At 33.2% G+C, this 10,851-nt stretch overlaps 1 protein-coding gene across 3 annotated transcripts in view; it reads left to right on the top strand.

The window, feature by feature from the left end:
* The first annotated feature begins 250 nt into the window (after positions 1-250).
* Positions 251-10,851, top strand: part of Pde6 (phosphodiesterase 6) — a 77,539-nt gene continuing 66,938 nt past the window's right edge. For all 3 annotated transcript variants that reach the window (XM_090115593.1, XM_090115595.1, XM_090115596.1), the window contains exon 1: positions 251-454. The gene's annotated coding sequence lies outside the window, so the exon portion shown is untranslated. The remainder of the gene's footprint in view (positions 455-10,851) is intronic.

The following is a 10,851-nucleotide window of genomic DNA, read 5'->3' as shown; positions in this document are numbered from 1 at the left end:
ACGAAATATTCTCTTAAATTAAACGTGGAAGATTCAACCATGTATAATTTAAATCACGTTAAACCAACAAAATATTTCATCATATGCTATTCTTCAAACTATCTAATGCCCCATCTACGTAAAGCTGACTTATCTAATCTATGTCCCTTTTCCCAGCCGGCGTGCCTGGGCGGGCGGCGCGGCAGGGGGGGTGCTTCGCGATTGGCTCAGTTCACCTCAAAACCGAGCCTTCGTTTCGCTCAGTCCGCTTCCAACAGTCGTAGGGGGATAACGCTCGTCCGTGCGCTGCCCCAACCGCGTGTCCTTTTAACTTAAATCCTTTATAAAAACGTGTGCTATCAAAAATATAATCCTCAGTGCGTGATATATTGTGACCCAACTATTGTTTTGTGTGCCCTTTGATGCGATTCAGTTCCACCCCGTAATACGATATTGCTGTTGGGCATTTCAGCAAGTAAGTATCAATCGTTTTATTGTTACCTTTAAGTAATTGCCTTTTATGTGAGCCATTAAAATGGAAATTGAACTCTTGCCTTGCTCTTGTTAGGGGTAACATGAAATCGCATCGACTTCTTTGTGTTTTTACTAAATGCCGTTAACATTTAGAAAACACGTTTAGTAATTTAGTGCCGACATAAAATGTATGCGCTATTTCAGCTATAAGCTATCCAGGATTAATCAAATAAAGATGATTGTTCGTAAAAATGTCGTGTGTTTATGGCTCGATCGTAAATATTGATCTCAATGATAACAGTTGTCTTATTACATAATTAAAGTAAGTACTTGTTTAGCCTCGTTCTCTGTATATGGTCTATGAAGAACAAGATCTGAGTGACCGATATATTGTGGTTATATCACCTACTACAATTACGATATAGTGTAATAAACGATTTAATTCAAGTGGTGCATATTTATGATGTGATAGCGAAGGAACTGTATTTAAGACAATCACTGTAAACATTTATATGGGTTGGCTTTAGTTAACTGCCGCACGAATTTGTTGGAAATATTTATATTTTTAGTTAGCTAGGTAATGTAAAATTGTAATTCCAAAATATTATCGTTAGGAAACTTGTAGTTTTTTAGTTATTAATTTTTAAAGTTAATAATTTTTTGTGCGAAAAAAGTGCATTTATCCGTTTTGTTGTGCAAAAATGCGGACCAAGACGTTCCATTTCACTGTACTGTGACTTTACGCTGCGGCCGGCGAGTGCCAAAAGCGATTTTAGGGCGATACCTACTCAAACAAAAAAAAATCTACGTAGGTAGGTAACTATTAAACTTTTATTTTTAATATCCAAATAGGTAGCGAGGAGCGAAGCGACGAGCGTGTTAGGTTTACTCTTGAACTGCCGCACGAGCCGAGCGAGCGAAGCGAGCGTGCCGCGGCAGCGGCCGGCGAGTGCCAGAAGCGACTAAAGGGCGATTCCCAGTTCCCACTCAAACAAAAAAGACGTGTGGCACTCGGGGACTGCCGCGGCAAAGCTATTGCATAGCATGCCTTCAAGCCGCACCTCCGTGCCCGTCGGAGTGGGGAGCGTGAGGTTTTTCGTTACGCAATTTCTGGATTCGGTCCCCGCGCTCAAGGCCCGCGATAGAAGCTATGCAATAGCTTTAAAAAAATCTACGTAGGTTAAAAAACTATTAAACTTTTAGTATTCAAATAGGTAGCGAGGAGCGAAGCGACGAGCGTATTAGGTTAACATTTGAACTGCCGCACGAGCCGAGCGAGCGAAGCGAGCGTGCCGCGGCAGCGGCCGGCGAGTGCCAGAAGCGACTTTAGGGCGATTCCCACTCAAATAAAAAAACTACGTAGGTTTTCACAACTTGTTTGTATTTTATTTATGTATCGTAAAATTTTTGTTACACCAATTCCATACAATTTGAGGTTAGTATAGGAAAATTGATTTTTCTCCAAAACTAATGGTTTCCTAACTTTCCCCTTTTGGTGGGAGGGTCCCCCCCTCCTCCCCCCATCCACCACCCACAAAAAACCTATAATACGTGCGGCAGTTCTCTAAAGAAACCCCATTTATACTTCAATAAAATTTCACAGTTTGAATAAAGAACAAAATTTGCACGAATGGCTAAAATTGGCTGAAATTAACCAAGCGCTTTTCTTTTATTGCTTCTCTGAAACTAGTAGCCTGTTAAATTAATGTCTGTCTAATTAAAAATGTTAAATGGCGTTTACATTTTCAACCCAAAAAAACAACTATTTACACCCAGATTGAGGTAGGTATTTTTAAATATGTTGTCTATTGTTGTAAGTTTGATACGGCTTGACCGCGTTGTAAAATTTTTCTTGTCGTCAGATTTATTAAGTACTAAACAGATTCTATGTACCTAGTACCTATAAAGAGGAATGATTTGTTCGCTTATAAATTAGGTATGAAATTACTGATATTACCGTTTAACCAACTAGGTACTTAAGATAAGGCTATATTTTTTCCCGGGTCAGTCTGGGCGGAGCCAAGACATTCGGCTAGTTATATGTACGGGCTTCTTATGTTTATAAAATTATTCATATTTCGATAGTTATATGTTCAACCGAGGCTTAGGTAGGCTTGGATTAAAGAAGAACTAAAAAAATTGTCTTGAAAGTGTTTTAAATAGGTACCTAGTCAAAATACTTTTACCATCGGTTAAGAATGCAGATTCTACAGAGAAGAGCAAGTATGCGAACGTGTAGTATTGATCTACCTACAAAGTCAAAAATGTAAACAATAATAGGTAGGTAATTAAAATGTAAACAATAATATAGGTAGATAGTATCTAGTTACCTATAATAGGCATATAAATTCCATCATTATCTTGCCTCCATCCTATTTATGACGAGTAGACCATGAGTAGACTTAATGTGTATCAACGACGTCAATGGGTAAAAAATATATAGCAAAAAAAAAATAAAGGTTTTATATTATAAGTTATAACCTAGGTGCCTTTATATTTTTTTTTCTTATACCTTATCTAAAAAAGTACACGCATCTGCAGATAGATGCCTTCGTGGGTATTTGCAGTTGACTCGCTTACCAAAAGCTAATTTGACAAGTCTAACATTATATACTTACCTACCTACATAATAATTATTAGGTAGTTACTTAAATAAAAAAAAAAACACGCTTAAAGACATGTAACTAAGCAATTACAGTACGATTCACGAAAGATGACCATAACTGGCGGCCGTCTGCGCACGTTCACTCATGAAGAAAAGACTTAAGACAAAATAATATTTTAATGTTGGTTAAATAATTTATTTTTTATTTATTTAAAATTAAATCTGCCCGCGCCTCACCTCGCACATCCATAGGGGACCTAAAATATGCCTTCTGCGCCGTGGTCATCTTTCGTGAATCTTACTGTACCTGATGTTTACCGATCCTTGGTGTTTTTTGATTTTTCCTTCTTCGATCCTTCGAATTAATCTGTCCTTTTAAAGTGGGTCAAAATCGAATCTTTAGAGTCTGTTAAATAGATACAAATACACGGGTGAAGCTAATAAAAGCGTGTTAAAAAGCTAATGCAGCAATTATTAGATAGAGCTCTATTTAAATACGTTTTTGGTTTATTACAAGGGAAATGACAGTCGTCATGTCACCGGTTAACCACATTCACAGCATTTTGCGTTATTAGTTGTGAACAACTTTTTACTTTTTTTTTTTTATAAATTGTTATGTGGGATTTGGGTTTGTTCTCAAATCTACCCCATTTTCAATAGGTAGGTATATCGTCTACGTAATAAATGTTAAAATGTCAGCGGGAAACTATACCTACGTACAAAATATATAAAATCATAAACGTTACCTCCTATGACCTTTATATAAAAAGAGTTCAGCTTATAAATATGAAATAAAGTTTGAAATCAAACAAGTACCTACCTAACTGTATTTTTTTAGATGTATCATAATATAATGATTAGGTATATATACCTATTATATATTCCGTACAGAAGTTTATATATAAATCGGCCTTGTGACCTAACTTACACCAGGTATTCAATGTGTTTTTGATTGCGTCGTTACTGTATTGTCTGTAAGAGATAAAAGTTTAATGATTATCATAATGATGGATTGTACGAATTGCGAATTGCATTTGGGATTGTTTGGAACGATGTTTACCTGACTGCGAGGAGGAGGGTTATTTTATTTGACAGTCTTTGTTTGGAAATGGTTGATGTCTGATGGATATTATTTAGCGATATTTTTAGATTTGCGTTTACAGTGAAACACTGGGGTTTATTATTTTATGATCAAAGAAAACCGGCAAAATATGATATTGTTCAAACAATGCAATTTTATGTGCCTGGTTTTCCTACAATTCTGTCGAATAAGTTAGGTATCTCAATTCTCAATGATGATTTTTTATGTGTGATAACAATCAAAATTTTGGATTCAGTTATTTTTATCGAGCTACAATATATTTTTGTCTATAAAATTAGATACAAACATAAAAACAGGAATAACTAGGTTTAGTGACCATTTTGAACCGATCTTGATACCTTTGAACCTGGGTTCCATTGGCTAAATTTTTAATCCAGTCCAATTATAACGGTACCTATCACAAAATCAAAGAATAGATAAGAATTACGATTTAAATCCCTATTTTTGCCATTGATCAACTAGGCCACTCACGATCCATCTCAATAATCTAATTTGTTCTACTCTTTATAAACTCCGAAGGGAGTCCCTTTATCGAGAGTTGTTAGTAGTTTATATTACTTCTATTTTGGTATAGGAATATCAATGAGCCTTTTTAGGGATGTTATATATAATTTATTTCAATCTGTAGATAGGTATCTACTGTACCAAACCTACATATCGTTAAGATTGTTTTATGATTTAATTTGAGTCGAAGCAATCAATTTGAATATTATTTATCATTTTTACCTTTATCGCGAGTGAAAGCTTAGGATTCAATGTTAAAATTTAATTCGAAAAATAATGTTATGAAATAAACATCTTTATTTCAGTAAGTGAACTTAAGTAAGTACAGTACCTACCTATGCTGTTTAAATTTATGCATTGTGATCCAACACTTTATACCCCAATTAAAAACACACGGACAAACCCACAAAACAAATCATAAAGAACGTAAACAAAGGTAAAATTACGTGTCACTCACAATGCCAGATAAGAATATTTGCTCGAAATAATGATACGTTATCTGATAAACATCAATACTGGTTGCCACTTGCCAGCCTTTGAAATTATAATTATTTACAAAAACAATGATATCAAAAACCTTTTCACCTTTATTTGCTAAAATGTAAAAATAAAAAACGGGATGTTTGTAGGTAGGTACCTATGTGTTTTAATAATAAACTGCGTCTAGGTATAATTACATTTGATGAAATAACAAGTAAATATAAACATACTCTGTATTGAAGTATTGTATTGAAAACCTAATCAAGCCTAGAGCTATTCAGCGCCTTTAAATATTAAAACAGAAAGAAAAATTATCTCAAGAGTGAAATTATCAAAATTACATAATTCACATCGATAGGATAAAGTAGCTAATTCCTGTACTAGCCACAAAAGGAGATATAATGCTTACTACTATCCTAACCTATCACCACAAAAACAGAATCTTTTATCTTCAACGTCTATCCTGACACCCAGGTTAGTATCAAAGCGAATAAGCCCTCAAAGGCTATCACAGCGCACAAACCCGAGATCAAACAAATATTTGCTTACCAATTGTTTGAACTGTATCTCTGGATTTATTTTCCCTTTAGTGCCGAAAGATAATGTTAATACTATCGATATGTGTATAGGATCCTTTATTTATTGTACTTAGGATTGCTTTACGCCGTTTTCAAATGTTTAAATCAAAAATAAAAGTTTCAAATTTTACATGGATAAATTAATGCTTTATCTAAAATCGAACTGTTCTTGTACCTAATGAAATGAATTGAATGATAAAGATGAATTTGCAATGAAACGCACATTGTTTAAAGCTATAATTTTAGGATAAAGAAAACCATAAGAAAACCCTTACAATAGTGTTTAACTTGCAAATTGCAATATGTATGATGACAACACGTTTAGTTTTGCTAACAATATTAAGGGTTGGGTTCGACACATGTCGTAAGGATACCCTAAATACAGCCAAACCGCTTCGAATAGTAAACGCTGACGCCCAAAATATGTGCCAACTCATGTTGAAATAAGCTCCAATGTCACTAAAGGAGAAGGAACGTTAGCTGATGGTAAGTGACATCTACATCAATAAGCTGTGAAGCTAAAATGAGATTGTAATCCAAGCAAAAAACAGTAAAAAATATTTATATAACTACATCAAGCACACAGTTCTCGTTGGTACATAAGGCTATGAAACTGTTAACACAGTAAATAGCATCTGTACAGGTCACGTGGTCTCCTCTGAAAATCAGTGCAACAATATTTTATTTAATGGTTGCTGCTTTGCTGCGACAGGTAGTCCTTTTTGCCACCATTGCTTTCTTTTTTTTCTGTTCTGTGTGTTAGACTATTAAGATCTTCATATTTTTTTACATGGTGGCAAATAAACGCTTTCTATTTATATTTCTTATTCACGTTAAATTGTAGAATAATTATTGTGCCAGTAATGTCTAGTAGCTTCGGAAAAACAGCAATAAATGTCGTTTTAAATAATTAAAAACACCTCTTTATTTTATGCATTGATTTCTCAAATGTCTCAAATGTTGTCGGTGATAGTAAAATAATATTCAAAAGGTGAATTAAACTTTCTAGATGAAAAACTTCAAGCAATTATTTGTTTTTGAAACCGAACTCGTACTTTATAAAAGAAAACCGTACCGTTACCTATCCTTGAACGATTTCAATTTTACCAACTTTGAGAGACAATGTTTACAACACAGTTCATAAACATTTAATACAGTCAGCCTCTGCTTCCAAGCTAAATCTTATAAAGCGGCTCTGTTTATTATCGGAAAGCTTCTGTAATAACGGTTTCTCGCTCCCCTAATATACCTTATGTAACTTCATAACATATCTTACAACTAGCAGTTGCCGCTTGGTCTAAATAAACTTTCATGGAACATCTTTCATCCTCTTTTTTATCCCCTTGACGGTACGATTTATTGAAATGCTTTCGTAGCACTTACAGGCTGTATCATAGTGGCTATCTGCATGCCAAATTTCAGGCCGATCCTTCAAGTAATTTGGGCTGTGCCACGTGCTGTGTTGACCTATCAATATACATCAGTCAGTCACCCTTTAATATATTTTAAGATATAGGAACTACTAGGTACACAATATTCTTCACGTAACCTCCTGTAAGTGACCCAATTTTCTCGTTCCCACTAAATTTGCATTTTATATTTAGTGTCACTGTAGGTAGTATTTTATTTAAGTATGTGCAATAAACGGAGCTTTTAGCACATTTTCTTTATCTAAGTAGGTTAGGATATCCTTGTTTGGCTTCGCTGGATTAGTGTATGAATCACTGAGTTAACTCTAATACTAATCATGAATTAAAATATTAAATTTCCATGTCTATGATTTCATCTTTTTAGCTGGAGCAGTTAGGCCCTAACTTTGATACTGGCTTATTCAAAGGCCTTCTTTTAACAAAGTAATTACCATGACGGAATCTATAAAATTGGGTGTTTTGTTCTACGAATCGTAAAATGCTTCGACTTCATCTTCTTTCATACACAAAAAGATCAGCTGATGTTTTCCTCTGATTAATGTTTTACGACTAGCTATCTTCTTTGCTCACGTACCCTTTACGTTATCTATAATGTTTGCTATAAAAAATCTATTTCCATTTTCTTTTCAATCGAGTCTTATTTTCATGACAAAAGAAAGAAGCCTTCTTATCCTTTTCTAACATTACATGCGTCCAGATTTATAATAACAGCAGTTTGGAAATATCGATGATAATATGAAAAGTATACTTAACTAATTAAATGTCTGACTACGACTAATTCATAGCCGGAATACTTGGCTAAGAAACTTTTAATATTACTTCCTATACCTATGCGTTTCTTATTAATGTGAGTGAGCACTAAGAAGGATTTTTGGGAATTTGCTTGTACAGGGTAAAAATGGGAGTGACTCCGATTATTAGAACTCGCCCATTGCGATTTATGTTGCTAATTTAGAAATCTCTACACTTACAAGTAGATACTACTTCAATGTGTACGACCATACTCCAATTTACACGTAATTGTCTCCAAAATAAACAAGCCTTAACTCTAACATTTAACATGCTACACTTACCCATGTCCACATAAAAGGTATATTGTGTTGACGCTTTGTCGATGGCCTAAACAAACATTAATGTTTTCTTTACAACCAGGTCATGAGGTATGAATGTATCACTCTTATTTGAAGTAGGTTTTGCGCTTTTGCGTCTATCTTGCTTGTCTTTTAGAGGGTTGATTAATTACGGGGTGGCTTTGAAATTTTTACCACTTCTATGCTTGATATTATAAGTATTAACACTTGGTTAAGATTAATTAGTCTACCCGCTACCACACATATATGATTTTATATACAAAGTAGCTTGCCTACACAAAAGCGCATTTTATAAGTAGGTACCTAAATAGGTACTTAAAAAATGCGCCTCTCAAGTCTCAATTGAAAAAAGAAGCAGCAAATGCATCGATACATATGACATATGTAAGGTATATCTATACCTTCCCGTGTGGTTTATAAATTGTATAATATTATTTTATACAAAATATTGCTACATTAACTAACCAGCTTGAATTTTTGCTTCTTAAAAACTTTTCAATTTATACAATAAAAGCAAGAAAACTTAATATTCATAATTTCGTATTTACATTTGAAATAAAGTTGATTTATAAAAATATACGTCGAAATCCCAAGAAGTTTTTTCAACAAGGAACATTTTAAATACTTTTACCCTAAAAGTTAAGTTAGTCGCGCCGCGCTGGTCGCGTTAAAAAATTCTAAAACATGGAAAAATCGTTCATTTTAACAACTCTTGTAACTGTGTGGTGTAAAATTTCGATATACGGTACTTTATCGGTTTTCCGATCTCTAGAGAGCTATAAATCGATTCAGGTAGGCATGTGTATCGTAAAACGTATGTCTTTTTTACGGTTTTCAGTTACAATCAATGAAAAAGCTTATAAAATCGCTTACTGTGTTTATTGTTTCACGTAGGTAAGTACCTACGAGAAATTACTCGATGCATCATTCATTATTTATCAAATCTTATAACGGACATTTAAACAATGGTGATTATAACGGACATTTAAACAAGTACCTTTGATAATTGTATAAAAAAATAGGATTGTCATCATCAAATTATTCATCATTGTTCAGAATTATTAAAAAATAATTAATAAAGTTATCAAAATAAAAATAAATATTTAATTTTTTGTTCATTTTTAAACAAAATAAAAGAACGTAGCTCTCATTTTGAATTAAGTTTGCCAAAATATATTTTTTAATAATATTATCTACTGTCGACTTATCGCCTCAAATCTCTTTTGAATTTATAATTTAAGTAGCATAAAAAAAGTTTTAGTCACTTTTTTATTTACTTCGCTTCCTCATTCATAATTTTGCATCATTAAAGAAAGATTCATAAAAAAATTTAAAAAATCTATCCAAATTTCCATTGGCCAAGGTTAACAAGAGTAGGTAATTAAAAGTCAGACGTCATTTTCTCTCATAATATAATTTGTAATTTCTTTGAACTGTATTTTGTTTGAGCTTCGGCTAAATGTCAGCGTTTATAATGTACAAAATATTTTCATTTATAAAACAGAAATCAGATATGAATAGCCTTTAATCATGAGCATTCATAATCTTTATCATTTTTACATATTTTTATAAACAAGTAACATGTAGGTACTAGGTCTATATCAAAAAAGAAAGGAAAGGATTTTGACAAATTTTTTGTCTTCGGGTGGACTTCAGAAAGGTTTAGATTTTCAATTCGATAAATTATAGATATTTACTTAAAAAAAAACGTTTGTGTGACAAGCTAGATATAGGTAGCCAAAAATTTCGACCATTCAATGAAAATTAAGACCATTTTCTGCCACACAAGCCGAATGTACTTTGTTGTGTGAATTATATTTATATCTTAATTGGTTTCATCATTACATCCATTCCAAATTGAGGTATTTAATATAAGTACAATTTGCAAATCGAAAGTGTTAATTATTTTTTGGCCCGTTCGTCCAGATCCCTTGACCTTTTATACAAGTTGGAGACCTTAACCTATGTGCTATTGCGCTTTCACATATTGTCGTACTATTTAACTGTTCAATTTAATAACGATTATCGTTTTATTTCTTTTTGATGCAGGTAAATGACATGTATAAATTAATACATAAGTAAGCATTTAAAAAGAAAACTTGCTGAATTTTGCCGCGTCACTCACGGGTAAAAAGTCTTTATTTGTACCTAAAATTAAAGTTAGTGGGATATATTTTATACATAAAATTAATAAAATAATGCGATATCCGACAGCAATAATTTCCTGTTATTATTGTGTGATTTGTTAAACCTCTGGTATTTTTTTCCCCGAGAACCTTACAAATAACATGTTCTGTCCCACTGCGAACATGATGTCACGACAGAAGCACAACAGCAATATATTCTATTCCTTACCATTTTCCCTTGCAGAAAAACTATATTATTTACGGCAGTCTGGGGCGTACTATAGCGTTTTATTTATAGATATTTAACCGCTGTAAGAGAAACGGTTTAACGGTTTGTTTGTGTTCAACAGGGAATAACTAAAATGTAGGAATAAACAAACTTTTTAATTAGGTACATTGTTTCTTTATTCTTGTTTCCCCATTAACACATTTTAAGACGTTTCAAACGCAAACTGAATTTATTTATTCAATAGACTTCTTTT

This window comes from Colias eurytheme, chromosome 23, assembly GCF_061535395.1.
Source record: "Colias eurytheme isolate Ceu_HAF_F1 chromosome 23, ilColEury1 Martin Lab GWU primary, whole genome shotgun sequence".
NCBI classification, from domain to species: Eukaryota; Metazoa; Arthropoda; class Insecta; order Lepidoptera; family Pieridae; genus Colias; species Colias eurytheme.
Note: the sequence above shows the minus strand (reverse complement) of the source record. Positions and strands in the feature narration are given on the sequence as shown.